Source organism: Rhinolophus hipposideros, assembly GCF_964194185.1.
Source record: "Rhinolophus hipposideros genome assembly, chromosome: 1".
Lineage (NCBI taxonomy): Eukaryota > Metazoa > Chordata > Mammalia > Chiroptera > Rhinolophidae > Rhinolophus > Rhinolophus hipposideros.
The window spans coordinates 99,081,879-99,106,422 of NC_138047.1; positions in this window are offsets into that span (position 1 = coordinate 99,081,879).

The window sequence follows — 24,544 nt, forward strand, 5'->3', positions numbered from 1 at the left end:
ATGTTGGTTAGTGAGTCTGAGAAAGTATATATTTTTATTTTATTTTATTTCCTTTACTCATAGAGAACACAGAAGAAATATGAAGAGGACATGCACAGACTCCTATGATCAAAGCTACCAGCCTTGCCCACTGCTCTGACATCCCTCCTATTCTGATGGATGAATTCACTGTACTTCTGAGGGCAATCCGCAAACCTGTGTATGACATTCCTACTCAAGGACTCACTCCTGAAAGTGCCTCTCTTTTTCCTACATTACAATGTCTACCTATCTACTGGATCACTCATTGTTCCATGTAACATCTGTATTACGCTATTTTAATAATAAAAAAAGATTAGGGATGACGTCATAAAAATGGTGGCATGCTGTAAGTCTCTTGAAATCTCTCCTGGAATTTACAACAAATTGAATGGCTATAATTCCACAATGAACTCCCTGTGCAGCAGACAGACAAGACTAAGAGATGTGCAACTGAAATCATCTAAAGATGGGCAAATTGGGCGAGTCGGGGGAAGAGGAAGCAGGAAGTGCTGAGACGCTGGCTGAGCAGGCTCAGGTGCAGACTTACCTCAGAGCTCCAAGCTCACTGCATTCTGGAGATACCGCAGTCATGGGAAAGGGAAGAATTCAGACTGCTAGTGCTCCACTTATGGCCCACAGACCCTCCTGAGGGATCAGCATATAACACAGCCGAACCCCACTCACACAGCAAGAGGAGGAGTAGGAAGAAGAGGAGGAAGAGCAAAGACTGAGGGAAGAAGGGTGAAAATGGCAGTTTAATTCCTCACTCCTGAGCAGAGAATGGAAGGCTTAGGCACTAAGCCTAGCTGCCCCTTTCCTACCCTCCCAGAGCTCACTCCACCCCCAGCTGCCTAGTGCTAGAAGTGGAAGAGTAGCAGTGTCAGATCAAAGGAACAGAATATTTGCAGTTGTGAGAACTGCTGCGAGTCTGCTGCCACAGACTCACAGCCCAACTAGTTCTGGGAAAGGGGAGCGAGCCCTCGGTGCAGGATGGGCTGTGCTGGTTGTCACTACCATTGCTCACAGCCACCTCTCACAACCCACCCCGACCCCGTCCCCACCTATCTGGGAAGATCTCTACAGGGGTAAACAGAGCCGTGGAAACACACAGGTCCTGAATCTGGTGCAGGAAAAGCTTTGGAACTTCAGAAGCTCTCCACATCCCCTAACGGTGGCAGCACCCTATGACCCAGGTGAAATGTTCACAAAGGAGAAACCCGCCTGTCAGAGAATTCCCCCCATTGTGTGAGAAGCCAGGATAATGCAGAGCAAATATAACACTACAGTGAGAAAGAATAAAAGGCTGCAGTCAGAAAGAAAATAAAACAGGTTGCAGAATCCACTCCTGTAGATACCTAGTAAGAGAAATCAATCACTGATCGCCATGAATAACCAAGGTAACAAGGCAGCTTAGAAAGAAAATGAAAAGTCTCCAGAAAATGAACTTAAAGACATGGAAATATTTGACTTAAGTGACAGAGATTTCAAATATTAGACTTAAATGGCAGTTCTGAAAAAATTCAACGAGATGCAAGAAAATACAGACAGGCAGTGTAATGAAGTCTGAAGCACAATAAAAGTGAACATTTGACCAAAGAGATTGAAATTTTAAAAAAGAACCAAAAAGCATGTCTGGAGATTGAGAACTCAATAAAAGAAATGAAGAATGAAATAGCCAGCTTAGTTAATAGAGCTGACCAGATAGAGAAAAGAACCAGTGACATTGAAGATACAAATCTGGAAATGACACAGATCAAAGAAGAGAGAGACTTGAGAGTTAAAAGAAATGAAAGAACTCTACAAGAACTATCTGACTCCATCAGAAAAAGCAATATAAGAATAATGGGCATACCAGAAGGAGAAGAAAGGGGGAAAAGAACAGAGAGTATATTCAAACAAATAATCCACAAGAATTTCCCAAACTTGTGAAAAGAACTGGATCCTCGAATCCAAGAAGCAAATACAATACCTAATTACCTCAACCCCAACAGGCCTTCTCCAAGGCACATTGCATTGAAGCTGTCAAAAATTAATGACAAAGAAAGAATCCTCAAGTCAGCCAGGGAAAGAAGACAGTAACCTACAAAGGAAAGCCCATTAGGTTATCATCACATTTTCAGCAAAAAACTCTACAAGCCAAAAGGTAATAGATTCAAATATTCAAACTATAGAAAGAGAGAAATTATGAACCAAGAATAATATATCCAGCAAAGATATCCTTTAGATATGAAGGAGGAATAAAGACCTTTCCAGACATATAGAAGCTGAGGGAAATTCTAAAATATGACCTACACTACAAGAAATATTGAAGGAGGCTATTTGACCTGAAATAAAAAAGCAAAAGAATACAAAAACACGAGTAGTTTTATGAACAGACAGGCAGAAGCAGGAAATAGCAACTCCTACACCAAATAAGACACTATACACTTAAGCATAGCATATAGGGTAAAGAAGAAAAAAGAAATACACAAAGAAAAAGAGGAAAAAGACAACTTGCTACTGCACCACAGGAGTCAACTCACAGCATAAATAGGGATAATTTGTGACAACAAAAACATAAAAGGGGAGAGAGTAAAGGTCTGAACTTGCATAAGGGAATGGAGAAAGCAAGCATGCTGAAGAAAATGAAATACGCTAAATATGGAAATTTCTTTTACATAAACATAATGGTAACCACTCAAAAAAAAAATCCAGAACTGAAATATATAACATAATAAAAGAAGAAGAAAAGGGAAAAATCATAGAATAGCACCACATTGAAATAATAGACAGCAACAAAAAGGCAATGAAACAATGAAGACACAGTCCTACCAGAAAACCAAAGATACAATGATAGGAAATTCTCATATATCAATAATCACCCTAAATGTAAATGGACTGAACTTACCAATAAAAAGGCACAGAGTAGCAGACTGGATCAAAAAACTAAACCTAACCATATGCTGTCTCCAAGAGACACATCTCAGCTACAAGGACAAGCATAGACTCAAAGTGAAAAGGTGGAAATTGACACTCCAAACAAATGGTATCCAGAGAAAATCAGGTGTAGCCATACTGACATCAGATGAAACAGATTTCAGGGAAAAAAAAAACGGTAATGAGAGACAAAGATGGACATTTCATAATGATAAAGGGGACTATACAACAAGAAGACATAACAATCATCAATATTTACACCCCCAATCAGGGAGCACCGAAATATACCAAGCAACTACTAACAGAACTAAAGGGAGAAATTGACCAAAACACAATTATAGTAAGGTCGAACACAATTGACCAAAACACAATTAAATACATCATTGAAAGCTATGAATATATCATCCAAACAGAAAATAAAGAAATATCAGCCCTAAATGACACATTAGATAAAATGAACATAATTGACATTTATACAGCAATTCATTCTAGAATATCAGACTATACATTCTTTTCTATTGTACATGGCACATTCTCATGGATAGACAATATATTGGGACATAAAACTAGCCTCAGCAAATTTAAGAAGATTGAAATCATATCAAGCATATTCTCTGGTCACAAAGCTTTGAAATTGGATATCAACTGTGAAAAGAAAGCAGGAAAAAACACAAATACATGGAGATTAAACAACATACTTTTAAAGAACAACTAGGTCAAAGAAGAAATAAAAGGAGAGATCAAAAGATACATAGAAACAAATGAGAATGAAAATACATCCTACCAAAATTTTGGGGATGCAGTGAAAGCAGTTTTAAGAGGGAAATTTATATCATCACAGGCCTATCTCAAGAAATAAAAAAAATCCAGATAAATAACTTCACGTTACTCCTTAAAGAACTAGAAAAAGAAGAAAAAATGAAACCCAAAGTCAGCAGAAGGAAGGAAATAATAAAAATCAGAGAACAACTAAATGAAATAGAGAACAAAAAGACAATTGAAAAATTTAATGTGACAAAGAGTTGGTTCTTTGAAAAAGATTAATAAAATTAACCAAAGCTTGGCTAGACTCACTAAGAGAAAAAGAGAAAAGACACACATAAACAAAATCAGAAATAAAAGAGGGTAAGATATCAGAGATGCCACAGAAATAAAAAGGATCATCCAAGAATAGTCTGAAGGACTATAAGAAGGACCAAATTCAATAACCTAGAAGAAATGGACAAGTTCTTAGAAACATACAGCCTTCCTAGGCTGAATCACGAAGAATTTGGAAAATATAAATAGACGGATCACCAGTAAGGAAACGGAACCAGTCATCCAAAACCTTCCCCAAAGTAAAAGTCCAGGATCCGATGGCTTCACAAGTGAATTCTACCAAACATTCAAAGAGGATCTACTACTTGTCCTTCCCAAACTCTTCCAAAAAATTGAAGAAGATCCAATATTCACTAACTCATTTTATGAGGCCAATATTACCCTGATACCAAAACCTGGTAAGGATAACACACACATACAAAATTACAGACCAATATCTCTGATGAATACAGATGCAAAAATCCTAAACAAAATTGTAGCAAATCAAATGTAACAAGGCATTAAAAAGATTATACATCACGACCAGTGGGGTTCATCTCAGGGGCACAAGGATGGTTCAACAATGCAAATCGATCAATGTGATTCACCACATAAACAAAATAAAGGACAAAAATTACATGATTATATGAATAAATGCACAAAAAGTGTTTGACAAGATACAACATCCATTTATGATTAAGACACTTAATAAAACAGGTATAGAAGAAAATACCTTAACATAATAAAGACTATATATGAGAAACCCTCACTAATATCATAATTAGTGGTGAAACACTGAAGCCCTTTGCTCTATGTTCAGGAACATGACAGAGCTGTCCCCTATCACCTCTGTTTTTCAACATAGTGTTGGAAGTCCTCGCCAGAGCAATCAGGCAAGAGAAAGAAATAAAAGGCATCCAAATTGGGAATGAAGAAGTTAAATTGTCACTTTTTGCAGATGACATGATGCTATATATATAAAGCCCTAAAGACTCCACCAAAAATTTATTAGAAATGATTAAAAAAAATACAGTAAAGTTGCTGGCTACAAAATCAACATACAAAAGTCCATTGCATTCCTATATACTAACAATGAAATCTCAGAAAAAGAAATAAAAAAATTTCTTTTGCAATTGCAATAAAAAGAATAAAAAACCTAGGAATAAACTTAACTAATGATGTGAAAGACCTGTAAGCTGAAAGCTATAAGACATTTTTTAAAGAAATTTAAGAAGACACAAAGAAATGGAAAGACAATCCATGTTCATGGATTGAAAGAATCAACATAGTTAAAATGACCATTTTACCCAAAGCAATATACAGATTTAACGCAATTCTCATCAAAATCCTAATGCATTTTTTAAACAAATATAACACAAAATCATCAGCTTTGTATGGAACCACAAAAGACCCCAGATAGCCAAAGAAATCCTAAGAAAAAAGAACAATGCTGGAGGTACCACACTCCCTGACTTCAGCTTGTACTACAGGGCAACGATAGACAAAACAGTATGGTATTGGCAGAAAAATAGACACATAAACCAACGGAATAGAATTGAGAATGCAGAAACAAACTTACATAAATATGGACAGATAATTTTTGACAAAGAAGCCAAAAATATACAATGGAGAAAAGACAGCCTCTTTATGCATAAAGACACATGTGCTCCAATGTTCATTGCAGCTTTATTTACGGTGGCCAAGACATGGAAACAACCAAAATGTCCTTCGATAGATGAATGGATAAAGAAGTTGTGGTATATATACACATGGAATACTGTTCTGCCATAAGAAAAGATGAAATAGTGCCATTTGCGACAACATGGATGGATCTTGAGATTATAATGCTAAGTGAAATAAGTCAGACAGAAAAAGTAGAGAATCCTATGATTTCACTGATATGTGGTATATAAAACTGACAACAACAAAAAAACAAGACAAACAAATGAAGAAACAAAAACTCATAGACACAGACAATAGTTTAGTGGTTACCAGAGGGTAAGGGGAGAAGGAGGAGGAGAGATGAGGGTAACGGGGATCAAATATATGGTGATGGAAGGAGAATTGACTCTAGGTGGTGAACACACAATGGGGTTTATAGATGATGTATTACAGAATTGTACACCTGAAATCTATGTAACTTTATTAACAATTGTCACCCAATAAAATTTAATTAAAAAAAATTCTTCCCTTACTGCTCATCTCCCAATCTCCTTAGACGAACTGCTATGTATCAGGGACCCTCCTCTCCTGCCCATCGTGGGCCCAGACAGAAACTAGACCCCTAGCCTGGTCTATGCCCAGGTGGACTGATGCTTCTTGGACCCAGGGAACATGAGCCTCAGGAGAGCAGGCCTGGACTTCAGCAACCCCCTTGGTCTTGGTCACCACTCCTGTGAGGAGCATCCTGAAGCTCCATAGCTGGCAATAACCCAGCTGTGACTGCCGAAACAAAACAGAATAGAACTGTAGTTTCTATTTGCTATTTTCATAGCCTCATTTCCTATTGTTTCTTAAGCCAGGGACGCATTTCCCCTACTACGTCCACCATAATTGCTTTTGCCAGCTATCAATGACCTCCATTTGCTAAATTCAATAGTCATTTCTCAGGTCCTATTTTACTTGACTTAGTGCTATAGGACATATTTAACCAGTCTCTGCTCTTTGAGATACTTTATAACATTTGGCTTTTAGGGAACCACTGTCACAATTCCAGTCCTATATTCCCTGTGGTTCCCTTTCAGTGCTCTTAGCTGTTTTTCTCTCCCACAAACTGAGAATGACCCCCAAACAAAAGCACCATCCCCTCCCTGCCTCCAGGCTTGGTCCTTGAACTTCTTGTGCATTTCCCCAAACTGTGAATTCGAAACTCATACCAGCAGTATATTCTACATCGCCACTTGTGTGTCTCAAAATTAAAATGCCACCTACCCACATACTCACTCCTTCACTGATCTTCTCATAAATAGAATTTTTATTCTTCTAAGTACTCCTCTTCTCCAGCTCCCACCTTTGCCCCTCAACAATCTAGCTATTCTTCCCACAATAGCAAGAATCTCTCTCTCTCATTCTCTCCCCCTCAATCTCTCTCTCCCTCTCTGTCTTCCTGTCTCTCTTCCTGTCTCTTTTTCTTTCCTCCCTCCCTCCCTCCCTTTCCTTCCTCTCTCCTCTCTCCTCTCTCCTCTCTCCTCTCTCCTCTCTCCTCTCTCCTCTCTCCTCTCTCCTCTCTCCTCTCTCCTCTCTCCTCTCTCCTCTCTCCTCTCTCCTCTCTCTTCTCCTTCTCTCTCTCTCTCTCTCTCTCTCTCTCTCTCTCTGTCTAACAAATCAGAATGTGTCACTCCTTCCTTATAAATCCCTTACTCTGAGCTGGCTGTCTTTAACTTTCTTACCATCCTCTCTCAGCTCACTGTTCCAAAAACTTTGGCCACTTTGCTGTTCTGAGAAGTCTTCAACCACAATTCCATTGCAGAATTTTATATTTGGTCTTCCTTCTTCTTAGAATACCCTTGTCCAACATCTGTATGACTTGCTGCTTCATTGCTTCCAGATTTCTCCATAGTGTCACTTTTTAGACAGGACTTCCCTAACATAGCAGTGATTTATGTTTATTCCCCATCACTCTTAACTGCTTTATTTTCCTTCATAGCACATGTGATCATAGCATGTGACAAAGTATATATTATTTTGTGTAATTTTACTGTCTTTATGCTCTCCTTAGAATATAAACTTTTAAGTGCAGCAACCTGCCGTATTCTCACCACTTAGAGCTCTGTCTGCTACAAAGAAGCCTATTTATCTACCTTACATTGGCCGCAATACTACCAATCACATGGAGTTCCAGAGTCTGGACCGTTCTTTTCCATGTGAATACATACTGTTTCCTTCAGCTAACTTCCTTAGGGCCAAAATAATCAATCAACTACAGATAAGATACCAACTTATAATATTTTACCACTTGAAGTGATAAATAACTAAATAGTTTAAAGCTTAGGCTTTGTAGTCACATAAACCAAGTTCTGAACTTGCTCAAGCACAGTTAAATATTGACTGAAATCACTCCATTTCTCTGAAGCTAAGTTTTTAAAAAAATATATGTAAATATGAATAGAATAAGAAAATCTTTTTTATGATGTTGTTTTGAAAGTTAAATAGACTACAATATGCAATGCACCTGGCAGAGCACCCAGCAGAGCAGATCTAAGTATACAGGGGTTGGCACACCTTGGCCTATCTGTTTTTATAAATAAAGTTTCATTAGAACACAGTCATATCCATTTCTTTATGTATTGCCTATGGTTGAATTATGCTACAGCAGCAGAGTTGAGTATAGTCTGCAAAGCCTAAAATTATTTACTCTCTGGCTATTTACAGAAAATGTTTTCTGTCCTGTAAAATACAAAACAGTGGTTATTTTCATTATTTAAAAAAAAAGGAAAAAAATCATGTTCAAAACAACTCTTGATTTTTATGGCAGGGGTGAGGGGCTTTGAGGTTTGGGATCAAATAATATCGATTAGATATTATACAGCACTTAACTATTGCACTTTATTAATTCACTGAGTTCTCAAAACAACTTTGTGACTTAGGCACTATTATTCTCTCCATTTACCAATGAGGAAAGTGAAGCACAGAAATGTTTAATCATGTAGTCATAATAGACAACTGGTAAGCAGTGTATCTGACATTTAAGCTCAAGCTCAGAATCCATGTTAAATATTGTCTTCAAAACATGTCATATAAAATTCTAAAGGGCATAGTCTTTATATCCAGGTAAGATGGGAAGAGATATACTTTGAGTTACAGGGACTTGAACTAAGTTTGAAGATTTATTTTGACCTAGCAGTACATAACTGACTCTGTATGTACTTGGGAAAACTAGAGAACTGGGAAGCTGACATTACTTTCAGATTTTCTAAAAGTTTTGGAGAAACAGAAACAGGAGATTTTGAGAAAGGGATTTTTCTATGAAATTAAAGTATATCTATTGATTTGGATGGGTCAATGTTATTGGTGTGTATATCTGTGTGTGTATGATGTTTTCCTGTGTGTGTGTGCGTGTGTGTGTGTGTATGAACTTTTTCCTTGCCATTGGCTTGGTATAGTGCAGTACTCCATATGTCATTTACCTACATCATCTCATGCCCATTGAAGTTCCCATATACACGAACTTATTTAGTGGGTATCACAAATTCACATGCCAAGATGAGCAAAGAATTAGGAAAGAGGTACAAAAAAAATGAAGGAGGATTGCAAGAGACATTGAAACATGTAGAATGCTAAGAATCAAAGCAGCATAGGGTTAGGAGAATGGATTTTTGAGTTAAACGTGGGCTTGAATCCCAAGGTCAAAAATTACACATTGAGTGCCCTTGTATAAGTTGTTTAGACTTTCTGTTCCAAATTTTCTTTTCAGAAAATTTCATTTCTGTAAAATGTTGATTATAATTGTACCCATAACATATTATTAAGGAGATTAAAGCATATACTACTTCTAAAATGCTTAGCATTTAGTAAGAACTAAAATGTTGAAGCTTATTAATATATCCCAGAGTACACTTTGTCAGTGTAGGAATTGACTTTTTCATTTCTGTATCACTAGTGCCTAATGCAGTGTCTGGTGCATAACATATTTAGATAAGAGTTGATTAAATTATAAAGATGCTGATCTTCACTTTCTCTTCTAAGTAGAGACTTATCCCTCTCCCTTACCTATCACCACAGCTAATCCATCAATGGAAGATAGTCATTACTGTGTAGTAAAGTACTGGCCTTGAAATATGAATATTTGATCTCCTACTTTACCAGCTCAGTGTCCAATCTGTTAAATGGAGTTAAATACCATGTGACATACCTCCCTCTCAGAATAATTGTAGAATTCAATTAAAAGTGTAGAAGGACTTAAGGGAGAAAATATTATATAACTATAAAGAACTGGCATCATTCTTTGTTAGTACATATAAGTTTTTCATTTTTTTTTCTAATTTTTAACTCCTATAGTTCATCCTTCACATAGTAGGGAGATTAATTCTTTTTAAAATAAAAGCCACGACATTTCGCTGACTCAATTCAAATCACCCAAATGACTTGACAACAGACTCAAATAAATCTGAAATGATCTCCAGGGCCTCCAGAGCTCCCCCTCCAATTTGGTCTCTTCTGCAGGCACAGCCCCCACTCACTGCATTCTAGCTCCTCTGGTCTTCTGGCGGCTCTTAAGTGTGCCCAAAATACACCTAACTAAGGGCATTTGTATCTGCTGTTCATTAGACTACGAACAGTCTCCCTCACAACTCAGACCCTTAATCCCATTCTGGTATTTGTTCAAATACTACTGCTTCTGAACGGCCATCCTGGCAACATTACAGAAAATTACAACCCCTATTTCCCTTTCCTCTTTTCTGTTTTTACTTTATATTATAAAGCACGGACATTATATTGTAATGAGTATATTGCATAATGATATGTGTTTATTACCAGTCTTTTCCACTAAAATGCAAACTTTATGAAGGTAGGAATATTTGTATTGAAGTGTTTTGTACTCTCAGCCTCTAGAATAGTATTTGACACAAAATAAATGCATACTAAACACTGAGTTGAATAAATAAATAAACTTGTGACAACTTGAAGTCTCCTGACCTGCTCTCATGAAAAGAATCCTGGATTAAAAGTTAGATGTGATTTCTAGTTCCAGTTCTGCTAAAGAATGCTATTGGGCCACTCAGTATTCTGTAGTTTCCTCACTTGTAAACTAAGAGTTGAATGGAATCTGGACTTTCAAATTCTTCGTGATCTAGAGACTATACGGAGGACCTTGGATGGGCAAAAGGGACACTTATGATTTGGGCTTCAGAATAGTCCCGACTTCAGCTAAAGCTTTTCTGCTCCTCCCTCTTTTATGTATTGGGTTCCCATGGAAGCTAGTATTCATGTTTGAAGAGCAGATTTCACAGCAAGGGGCAAAATAACGATGTCAGCAAGCCCTGATTTGTTTGTTGGCTGGCTTGCTTTGAATGGATATCTCTGGTCAACAAATTTATCATGGTTCATTATAATAAAGCAAAATGTAACTATAAATGATTGGCAACATAATATTAGCGCTGGCAAAGTCAATCTAGGACCATATTTTTCTTGTGTCTTGGATTTATTAGCTTTGTTTATGTGATATATGTTGCTTGGAAATTAAGAAGCTGAAAAAATACAATTTTAAGCAATAACTGAAGATGTAACAATAGTTTGCTGTGGGGTTTTTAGGACCAAGAGGGAGCCCAGTATAAGTGATGAATTACATGGAGTGTTATTTCAAACACACATATTAACCATTTTTAATTTCCATAAATCATTCAAGACATTCTAAATACGTTAGAGATTAATCTAGGATCCAGGAAATAGACCAATGATTGCTACATTTTAATAGCACATGTGTAAATAATACTTTGCTGAACCAAGATAAAAATTTCAGCATCAGTTCCTTTGGCTTCTATACAAACTTTCTATAAGATGTAAATTAAAATAACCCTCTATCCTAAATATATGGTCTGGGTAACTCTTTATCTTTATGTTAGGTAACTTTAAATAAATTTACTAGATTTGCTGGAGGGAGGTTGGGTAATTCTGCTGCTCTTAAAACACTCCATTGAAGTGAAGAGAGTGGCTTAATTTGCATGGTATAGTGAAACTTGGAGGAAATAATTGCTAGCATTATTTCCTCCTTTATATCTTTGATATAAAGATATTTGATCTTTATATAAACCTGGCTTGGAAACACACTGTGAACACCTATGGGATGACTGCACCCTCCTAAATCTCCTTCAGTCCAAAATTTTCAGCCTTCAGGTTCAAGAGTTTCAAATGAGAATTCTTGGATGCTTATCTACTTTTTGTATCCAAAGCTTGTGGGGAGTGGGTGAGGGAAACTACTCTAAATTAAAAGAGAGACAGAAAGAGAGAGAGAGAGAGAGAGAGAGAGAAATAATTGAGTTAAGTCTCAGCTGTTCGTCTTAAGTAAATAACTATGGCAGCTCGGCAGCTCTGTTCTTGGAGGTTAGGTAAAAATGACAAGAATGTCACTTTGCTTCCCACACACTATTCTGACCTAATTTTCTTCCACCAGTCTTCATTTTCCATCAACAAATCCTTAGCGACAACATGCACATACAGATGAAGGCTGTTCTGCGTGAGACAGGCCAGAACAACGCGTCAGCCCCTTAGCAGCAGCACACTAATGATTCCTGACAGGGGTACCCTTCCATTTGTCCTCCAAGTATGGGCCTTGGGGAGGCAAACTCACTGAAAACCTTTAAAAATAGGTGGCAGGTGGAATGGAAAATAAATAAATAAACCGATGGGTAATCTAAGTGGGTTGAAACCCTTCTCCAAGGCAAAGGAGGGACTCGCATCCATCACACAGTGACATTATAAATCTGTATGCTTCGCAAGGCAATGACATGAAAAATTAGACTGAACAAGCCACAGATGCACAATTTATCAGCCTCAAAGGAAAGGTTAATGCAAGTTAAATATTGACATGTCAGCAATAAGGATTACGCCAATTATAAATTTACACCAACACCAGCTGTACTTCAATGACTGTGTGACACTGACAGGTCAACACAGGGTACAAGAATGACAACTGAAGAGAACTAGACAGAAATGAGCATACTTGAAATTTTTAAGATCTCAGCTTGTCCCTCCTCTATTTTACATATATGTGTGTGTGTGGAGAGAGAGAGAGGGAGGGAGGGAGGGAGGAGGGGGTTATAAAGAATTGCCTCACATGATTCAGGAAGCTGACAAGTCCCAAGATCTACTTGGTAAGTCAGCAAGTTGGAGACGCAGCGGAGCTGATGGTGCAGTCCAAATTTAAGTCAAAAGCCAGAGAACCAGGAGAGTGGATGTTGTGATTCCAGTCTGAAGGCTGACAGCCTGGAGACCCAGGAAGAGCTGATGTTTTAGTTAGAGTCCAAAGGCAGGAAAAAAAAAACCACTCTGATGTACCGTTTCAAAGGCAGTCAGGCAGGAAGAATCCTCTCTTACTCCAGGGGATGGTCAGGCTTTTTGTTCTATTCATGTCTTCAATTGATTGGATAAGGCCATCCCACATTGGGGAAGGCAATCTATTTCACATAATCTACAGATATAAATGTTCATGTCATCCAAAAACATGCCCATTGGTATTTTGATTGGGATTGTACTAGATCTGTCAATTGTTTTGGGTAGTATGGACATAATCCATAAACACCCTCACAGAGACACCCAAAACAATGCTACCCAAATATCTGGGCACCTGGTGGCCCAGTAAAATTGACACATAGAATTAATTGTCATAACTCACATATGAATGCTTGTGTGCATAAATACTAGCATCTAACAATTATTGGACATGTCCTATATATTGGGGACTGTGTTAAATGCTTTACATTTAAGCTCTTGTAAATGATACCACATTCCTATGATGTTATTAGTGCCTGCCATTGGTTCCATTTGCCAGATGAGATGTTAAGTAATTTTCCAAAGTCATAGAGCTAGCGAGTAAAGTGCCCTGGATTGGAAACCTGGATTGGAACCAGAATTCATGGTACTAATCACTGTACAACACTGATGTTGAAAGAAGTTTTCATTAGGTTGTCTTTAAACAACTTAGTGAGAAACTTCTATACAATGTTATGAAAGATGAAATCTTCATTTCATAATTATGTTTTTTTCTGCTTGTGCACATTTTTTCCTGTGGGGCATTTTAAGAACTATGTGAAAAATATCTATTGAAATGTAACAAAAATTCATCATCACTGTTACTCAGAAGGAAAAGGAAAATACCAATGACCCAACAGATACAAATAAATCATCTGTCTTAAAATTTAATTATGAGTATTATTTGAAATAAATCAATTTTATTAAGTAGGGAATTTGATGTATATTGTGGAAGTTTGAATCTTTTGATCTAATTTCAGCCATAGGCACTTAAGAATACTCTCCTGTGAGACAACCACTGTACATGTGTGTCACCTTTCTTTTTACCTAAGTTGTTTGATTTAAGAAAAATTAATATATCTCTTTTAGTAAAGAAAATACACAGTGTTGGAATACAATGTGGTCAATAAATATTTTCTAGGGGGAGATCTTAAATTATTTTGGAGAATTTTAAGTCACTTCAAAGCAGCTATAATGTGCAGCTTCTCCAGGTATAGAAAATTCCCAGTAAATCATCTTTTGGTAAAGGACAGAATGTAATTAATTTTCTCATTACATGATCCAAAATAGACAACTAAGAGTTCCCTTTTTTAATAGCCATCCACAAAAACACTGGCATATGTCTTTTAATACTTCATAAAAATTCTGAAAGGGCATGTTGGAAATAATTGAAAGCTTATATACATATAAAGTTTCCATTGGGCACCATCACTGCTATTAGATGCTATTTAATTTCTTTAATCTATTGACTTTAACTCATATGAAGTTATAACAGGAAAATGAAATAAGCCAAAAATTTTTAAAGCGTTACCAACTGATTTATTGTTTCAGATTTTGTGTTTCTACCTTTAGAAAACACTATTTATTCAAAGAGTTCATGCTTAGAGAAATAAAAAATGCATAGATTTATAATTTTTATACATTTTGTCAAAGTAATCAGTGAGGACTTTCTCATTGTTTGTGTTTGCGGAGTAACCTTACTTGTAGAAGGTTAGAAATCTCCAGAAATCTCCAGAAATCTCCACCTTGTAACCAGGCCCCACGAGAATGACATTACTGCCCATTACTATACAAGATAAAGCTGTTGGAACTCTGTCATAATTCAGACTGATAGTAGGGAAGAAAAATGAGCTAAAAGTACACTGCACAAAACTTACTAAGATAAGGGGATAACAGGGAAGCCAGCCTAGCTTTGTAGGTAAGGCTCACCATAGGCTGTGATATATGATAGGGTAAGACACAGGGCCCTAATATCATAGCTGGTTTGGGCTGGGCCTACACTAGTGGCATTAAATTCTATCTGAACACCAGAGCACAGAGGCAAATCTAGGTAGAAGTGGGATGTGTGAGCAGTGGGTAAACATTTGATGTGGTAATGGTCTGACTGGCTATCTAACTCATTAAACCCATCAAACGTGACAAGAAATCTAGCACCCAGCTCTGGGTTCTGATATCATTCACCAAGGAAAGGAAGCAGAGCTTTTTGTAGAAATGACTAATCCCTGAGTTGGGGCATGGGATATGCAAAATGAGACTGGAACAACTTGTTTTGTCAGAAAGTGAGGAAGTACTCAAAGAAACAAAAGGATAGGGGGGGGCATGACAAAGAACTATGGGAGCCAAACTGAAAGAGCTCCAGATGTTCAAAATTGGAACAATTTGAAAACTAACTAAATAAATAAAGTAGTATTTGATCATAATCCAAAGTATAAAGTGAATGTCCATGAGTCCACACGAAGGTAAATAAATGATTGAAAAATTAAATGTGGGAGAATAGACAAATCTTCCATACAAAGGAATGTCAGATAGTTTGCATAGTTACTCCCCAACTCAAGGAGGTAGACTTAAAATTCCCAACCCCTTGAACATGGACTGCATTTAGTGACATACTTCTACAGAATAAAGTCTGTAAAGCGAATAAAAATGACTTTACAGTGGAGAAATTCCAGAAGCTCTACCCCAGACAACTGATCAAGCCAAATGTTAATAGTATGGACCCTGGCTATCATGTGATGAGAACAGCACCTCACTCTGGACTTCTCCCCAAAATCCGTGAAGCCAGTCGAACCATGAAACAAGCATCACACAAGTCCCAGTTGAGGGCTTTCTACAAAATACCTGACCAGTACTCTTCCAAACTGTCAATGTCACCAGAACAAGAGAAGGGTAAGGAGACATGACAACTAAATGTGAAATGACACACTGGGAAAGGTTCTAAAAAGAAAACGACATTGGGGGAGAAAAGTGTAATCTTAATAATTAATCTGTAGAGTTTAGTGAATAGTAATGTACTGCTGGTTCACTGTGACAAATATAACATTATATGTTAACAAATTCTTAACCATAGGGAAAATTTGGTGAGGGTATATGAAAATTATCTGTACATTGTGACTTTCTTATAAATCTAAAACTATTCTATTTTTTCAAAATTTATTTAAAATTTAAAAAGTGGGATCCAGCCTTATATGAGAAAGAATTGGCATAAAAGAAATATCAACTTCCCAAGCAATTGTTTTCAGGGTCAAATGTGGCACCTTTGGGGAGAGGGAAGCAAGGGTACAGTTAACCTTGATACTGAGACTTTAAAACAATACTGCTGTACATGGTTCATTTATTAATTTATTAAAGAAATTTATTGCTATGTCCAATGACTTAAGCGATAACAAGGTATGTGCCCTGCTGTCACACACCATGTAATCAGTCTAATGGGTAAGACAGAAGAAAAGCAATGATTAAGTAACAGTGAAAAAAGTTCTATGACATGAACTAAATGAGTATGCTATAACAACAATAATATCATTTACTATTTATTGGGTATTTACTTTGTGTAGACATATGCAGTGGGATTGGGGAAATTGGATATTTAATTAAAAAAGACAAATCAGGAGAGGAGTTCTGAGAAAGTAACCTTTTAGCTTAGTTTTTTCAGGATTATTAAAATTTAGAGCTGTATACGGCAGGGGTAGTCATACCTGACAGAGCGAATGACGTATTCAAAGACATAAAGAGATGAATTCGCCAAGTGGACCAGCAGCAAGCAACAGAGACAAAGCAGTGCAGGTGGCACAGGTGACAGAGCCTGGTATTAGGAAGTCCTAATGAGTGAGCAAGGTAAGTGACTGTTATCAGGGAGGTGTGATTATGAGAGTCTGATCCTCTGCCATAAGAATAGATTTTAGTCACTTGAGAAAAGAAGAGTGGTGAAGGGTGATGTGCTCTATTGCTAATTAAATAAACTAAATAGAAAGAATAAATTGATACAAGAAAGTGTCTTTCTTGTAGCAAAATAAAAAGAATAATTAGCTATAAGAAAATGTCTTTCTTGTATCAAAATGTCATATATTTAAAGAAAAAGTTGATAGCCAGTGCTAGTAAGTGGAAAAAAAATGACATGCTCATCACAACTGTTATGAAAATAAATTGGTATGCTCTTTCAGGAAAGTGTTTGGTAGTATAAATCTTAAAACTTAAGAATAGTTTGACCAAGTAATTTTATGTTTTGAAATATTTTACCTAACGGAAATAATCGCAAAACTATGTAAATTGTTATGAGAAAGAGTGTTCATTGAACCATAAGTTACAATTTCAAAAAAAAAATAATTAAGAGAAACAAGAACATGATCAAAGCATATAAAATCTAATTGTTCAAATTATGGTCCACCTACATAATTAAAAATTTTGCAACGATTAAAAATTACATTAAAGAGTTTGTTATGGACTGAATTGTGTCCTCCGCAAAATGAGTATGTTGAAGTCCTAAACCCCCCAATGTGAGAGTTCTGGTGATAAGGACTTTAGCAATATAAAGGTTGAATGAAGTCATAATGGTGGGGCACTGATCCCAGGACTGGTGATGTCTCTATGAGAAGAGGAAGAGACACCAGAGATTTTTTTCCCTCTGTGTACACAGAGGAAAGACCATGTGAGGACACACTAGAAAGTGGTCATCTGTAAACCAAGGAAAGAAAATTCATTAAAAAGCAATCCTGCTGGCACCCTCACTTTGGACTTCAGGCCTCTAAAATAGTGCGAACATGAATTTCTGTTGTGTAAGCCAATCATGTGTAGAATCTTGTTAGGGCAGAACACGCTAATACAGAGATCATTCATTAACTCAAGAAAATATGACGTATTATAAAAGCGCAAAAGCAATTGAATAAAAATTATATGCAATATATACTGAATTTTGAAAACTAGGTATTCTGTGGCTTATTTTTTTAAAAAAAGAATATATTCAAAATGGAAAAACAGAGATTATCTGTTATGGTGGAATTATGGTGGAATTATTGGTGATTTCAATCTTTCTTCTTTTCCCTTTTCTATAGTTTCATTTTTATTAATAATGATCACAAATTACTTTTTCTCAAAGAAAATATATAGAAAATAGTTATAGATAGTTGGAGGTGAATGCACAAAGTTATTCTGAAAAATAAACAAGGAAATGTCAATGTTCTAGTCCTATAAAATAGGGCACTGGGGTGGAAGTAACACACTATCCAGAAGTCAACTGGAGTGAAAGTAAAGGAAATGAGGAGGGAATTCAGGGGATGTCAATTATTTCCCAGGTATAGTAGGATGATCTACTATTAGAATCCCCTTGAGTTTGGAGGAAATCAAACCCACAGTGAAGCAGTTTCTGTCATTCTTCCTTGGTCAAGATCAGCTCAGGGGTCAAAGCCTCACTGAGCTTGCAGATGAAGAGATCAGAGGGTTAAGCCATGAGACCCCTCAGCATAGAAGGAGAGGGGGCACTGAGAAGAACATTGATAGAGCACGTGGAGCACATTTAGCCAGGTAGCCTGTGAATTCACATGAGTGAAGCCAAATAAACATAAAAGTGATAGTTTTAAGAATCATATTCAAACAAGAAAGATTGAAACAAATGAAAACAAATACAAACAAGCAAAGAAGAAAAGGAAATTGTCAATTCAAATAGATTTGGAAATTCTGGGTTGAGAAATGAAAATGCCTATGAATAATAAGCTTTCCAGAATTATCTATCTATCTATCTATCTATCTATCTATCTATCTATCTATCTATCTATCTATCTATATCTTTATGTTACAATATATCAACATGGACAATGAACGTATATTTACTTTTTGCCTAGTGACTTGTGGGAAACAATTAATAGGAAAAAGACTTAAGTATAAAGAGTTCTATTTAGGTCTCAATGGATTCCAAATCCACTGAATGCTATGTACATGAATTTGGTTGTCGTATTCAGTTCCATTTAATTTACATTTTAATTGGAAAAAGTGCATTGGAGAACAAAAAAGATGATAACCCATTACAGAAGTTATTAATTCCAGGAGTAAGGAAGATAATGTTTGTATTTGCCAGAGAAGAGGCAATTAAAGTGAGATTATGATTGAAGGGGATAAGAAGAAAGGCATACAAAATAGAGGCACTAAAATGTCCGATGGAATAATAACAGTGAGGGGGGTACGTGATATTGTGATTGGTTATGATAAACCTTTCCAGAAATACAATGGTATCGCATATAATTTGTCCTAGATGACAGTAATAGTCACATTAATATATGATAGTACAATAAAAACATTGTGATATTACACATACTGAGCAATATGTCATAAAACTCTAATCTGTAGATGCTTAAAGAATAAATCTGTGGCATTACAATAGTAGTGATAGTAATAAAAATTATAATAACTACAATAGGAGAAATGATAATTATTCATATCCTTTAAAATTTATCAAACACCTACACTATATCATTTTATCACTTCAGCTTTGAGTTTCTACGTGTATTTAAAAACATTTTTGAATTATAAATGAACATTTGAGAACATGTTATTTAAAGACACATTGATTATTTTAAAATTTTATCGTTTGCAAGTATGGAATCCAAGTGTCATGTTAGAGATTCTGTTTAATGTCACAAATGGCTTGTCCATGGAGGTGGAAGGAAAGTGTGTTATTCTGGTTTTATCAATTTTAAATGTTAGAAAATGAACTGTATCGTTCAATAAAAAGGAAAGTTATTGTCTCGTGTATCAGGGAAGTACAGAAATGGACTCTGGGGCTCAAACATGTTATCACAGCTGAGTTTCTCTTTTGTTTGTCTCTACTTGTCTTTCCTCTCAGAAAGGCTCTTGCCACTTGCTAACCATATTGACCACAAGGAGCTTCTTATTCTACCATTTTTGCAAACTCATTGGAAAGGGGACCTTTCTCCTAATCTCCAAATACTATCATGAAATGGTTGTGTTGGGTCATGTAGCCTTGTCCAAGTCCCGTATATAGACACACTGCTTCATCAGCTAACCTAGATCATTCCCCATCCTGAAGGAAATGGCAGCACTTTGTCATCAGTAGCCCTACTAAGACCACATTGAGTCAGGGAAAATTTCTTCAAATTTCTTGAAGAAACATGAACATGAAGGACGGGAAAGCATGTAGCGGATACACACACAAAGTGTCAGTTATATTCTGCTATAGGGGAAAAGCTAATATCTCTGAGAAATATATATGTGTGTGTGTATATATATATATCTTTATGTTACATTATATCAACAGACAATGAATGTATATTTACCTTTTGCCTAGTGACTTGTAGGAAACAATAGGAAAAAGACTCAAGTATAAAGAGTTCTATTTATATCTATATCTATGTCTATATCTATATCTATATCTATACCTATATCTATACACATATATGTATATATGTGTACATATGTGTATATATGTGTACATATGTTTATATATATACATATATATATTGCTTAGAGGTTTAGCAATTTTGTGTTATTTAATACTAAAAGAGAAAAATTAAGCAGTATTTTAAAAATTGTGAGAGCTAATTTCCAACCTATAAATCTATAAACAACCAAACTAGTAACAAGTGTGTGTGTGTGTCTGTGTGTGTGTGTGTAATAAGAAGACATTCATAAAATAAATCATTCTAGAGGATGTGCTTCAGCAAAATGAAAATGAAAACAATCAAAGAACAATAAATAGCATCCTGGAAACAGAAGGTTATCCCAGGAAGGAAACAAGGGAAATTTCTGGATGTTGTGAAGAAAGAGCTGTGGTAGAGATCTATAAAGATCAAGCTGTTGGACTTAGGCAGCTAAAAACAAAAGTGGGACTCACAGTAATGACAGCATCTAAAATGTAAAATAAATTGATATAGCACTAAATGTCTTTAAACACTGAAAAATATTAATTCTATTGAAAGGTTTGGGAATAAGAGTATGGAAAAAAGTAGTAACTCCTGGAATAATAAAAGGTTGTATCATAATGAAAATAGAATTATTGTATACTATGTGGCAAGATATGAATAATATTTGGTTCATTAAAATGAAATCAGCAAAATTTGATTTTACAAATAATGGTGCTATAAAAATTCCATGGTTTGCAAAACATATCCTAGACCATCAGTGTCACAATCACCTGAGAACGTGTTAGAAATGCAAACTGTCGGGTGTCACCTCAGAAATACTGAATCAGAAACTCTAACTAAGACTGAGGCCCAGCAATCTAAGTTCCATCGAGCCCTCCAGCTGACTCTGTGCATGGCAACAGTTTACAACTACTTCTCTTCTTATATTAGAAGGGTATGAATGGTCCTGGAGGAAAAGAATATGAAAGCTAAACACTCATCTTCCTGAATAGAATATTAATGGAAAACCAAATAATCAAACAGTACTACTACAAGAATATTCTTATGAAATACAGATATCAAACCCAAACGGAATGGGTAAATTTACTAAAAATCTTTACTTTGGGGGGGGGATCAAGAAATAGGAGTGGAAAGTATAGGACAGGGAACTATTATTTTTCTTTGTGACTCCTGTAGTGCTATTTGACTTTTTAAGCTATTTAATGTAATTTAATAAAAAAATGGTAAGTAATAAATGAAAAATTGGCCAAAAATTGATTTTCAAGAAAAATAGAAGAGACCATAATATTTGTGCAAGTGAATAATATCTTTATGTATTAATTTGTTTACCTATTTATTTGTTTTTTAATATCCTCTTGCATAATTAGAAAAATGTGCTTGTAGCCATAACTGGTATGACTCTTGGCATTATTGTCCTGGCTGTAGAAGCATTTGAGTTTGCTACTCATGTATGTATTTTCTGAAAATAAGGTGCCATTGCTAGAGATTCCACGGCCATCTCAGAACAATGGTGTTAAAGTATTAAAGACATTACCAAACATTTGGAGACAATGAAGAAGTGGTGTGATTAATATTTAGGAGAAGGAACTACTAAGGGTGATAGACAGTTTTTATGGAGAAGAAAAAATCTTGGTGTCAAATATGTGTATGACAATGGACTTTGGGAACTGGAGTAATGACAGCACTGGAAATAGAAAGCAGAAGATCAGGAAGATGATCCAACTTTCTAGAGCTTCCAGATACAGATATTATAAGTGCAAATGGATACTCTGACCAGTAGTGCAGAAATAATAAAATAATAATAAAAAGAAAAACTGGGGCTATGGAGTTACCAACTGTCTTCTCTATAGGCATAGAGGTAAAACCATGGCCTCCATCAATGAAGAAAGAAGAACAGAACTTTCTTGAGGCTCTTACATTACTGGCATGGTGGGTTCTTTATTTTCTTATTCAGACTGTGACAGTTCAATAAATATTGTTGGTGATGATCTATTGCTTTCCTAGCGCTAGGGCTGTATAGTGTCTGATAATATAAAACTAACATGAAACAATGATTTATATTTCCATGATTGCTTGATGGATAATGAAACAATATCTAAATATGTATGCAAATGAATTGATTAACCGGTCTCACTTTTCAAATGACCTCTGTTTTGTATTCAGCTTTCACATGGACTTTTTTGATTTATCAGAAGATTTAACTGTATAGTATTTGGGTTTACATAGAGTCGTGTGAATTTTAATGAAAATCATTTATCATCTTCAGGACTTAGCCAATATGTGTGCAAGTCAAACCTGTTACTCTTTTGCAGGGTTCAGCATTCTGCAATGGGATTACATCAGCTCTTAATATAGGATATTGGGTTTTGAACTTGGCATTTAGAAAATACCAGAAACTCAATATAATTTTGTTTATAATGAGAATGATGATCCAATCTTAAAAATAGTGATTATTCTTAAGCTTTTGTAGCTCAAGCTCCGTAATGACAATGATAATAAAAATCATTTATTGAGCATCTACTAGGCACCAGGTTCTATGTTAGATTTCATACATTTGCTTTAATTTTCTTTAAAACCCAACTAGATTTCTCTACTTTATAGATATGAAAATTGAAGTTAAAAGACTATGTGAGAGTGACTATATGAAAATATGTTCACATAGTTGTTATGACAGGAGCATAAAATGCTAACCTAAGGTTTTCTTCTTGCAAAGTTAGTATGTTTCTCCACACTGAAACAAAAGTGGGATCAGCAAAGAATATTAATTGATCCCATCTTTAAAACTCACACTTTTGTGTCAATGCCATAGTATATCAAAAAATAATTAAATAAATTAAACAACTTTGTCCAGATCCTTCAAACTCTAATAATTTCAATAATTGATAAATGAATGAATGACTCAGTGAGTATTTTTTGTCATATACTAAAATGCTGACATATATTATTGCAAACATAGTAGCTATCTGTCATTTCTTGAGTATCATTTTACACAAGATGAAACAGAGATTAAGGGAAATTAAATCTATGGAATGAATGGTTCTGGGATGACGGTGGAGCCAGGGGAGTGAACCCTGGTGTGTAGCAAACTCCGAAGCCCATTCTTTTTAATGCTATGTTATGCTACTTCAAAAATAGAAGACAATATTCCTTGTCAGCTAGGAAGACAAGACTAGCATCCCAGTTTAAATTTACATTGTGTAGTGCAAAATAGAGTGTTGGAGGAATTAAGAAATAAGGAGCTGTGTAATTATCATTTTGAGTAACCACTAAATCTGTTGTGCTATACAAACCCTACATATATAGTATTTTACATGATATCCTATTTAATCTTTACCATAACTTTAAAAATGAGATCTTATGTATTCTATTATACAAATAGAATCCAGAAATTACAATGGCTCAAAAGGATTGAAAACTTACTTCTTGCTCACACAATATTTTGGGGTCAATAACAGTTCTACAGAGCAGCAACCTTCTATGCAGTCGTTCAAGGACCTAAGAACAGAGGGTTTCTAGCTTCAGCCTGTGGCTTTCAAGGTCACTCTTGGTGTCACCTCCATTCCATGCAGCCCGAGGAGGCAAAACCTACTCCAAGAGTCAGGTGGGAGGTTTGTATTGGACAAGCATGAAAATGGTGGCCGTCACTTCAGCTCACATCCCTGTGGCTGGACGGTCATGGCCATACCTGACTGTAAGGAATGCGGAAGGATAGTCTGGCAGGACAGCCATTTCTCAGGTACAGATTCCATTATGGAAAGGAAAACAGGAAGTTTTGGAAACAGCTTGTCATCTCTGACGCACCTCAGTGTAAGTGACTCCACTGCTTACATAAGGAACTAAGGCTTAAAGACATTAAAATAACTTGTCCAAGGAGTCAAGGTTTTGGAAGTGCTAGTTCACAGGCAAAGCTCACTGGCACCCAGCAAACTGTGGACCACAACCCGAATCTAGCCTGTCACTTTTTTTTTTATTGATCAAGTGTTATTGAATACCGTCGTGCCCATTTACTTATGTCTGTGATTGCTTTCACACTACAGTGGCAGAGTTGAGTAGTTGGTACAAAGGCTGTACGGCCCGCAAAACCTCAAATATTTTCTGTCTGGCCCTTTACAGAAGAAGCTTGCTGACTGCATTGGTTTCCTATTGCTTCTGTGATAAATTACAACAAACTTAGTGGCTCACAACAAACATTTATC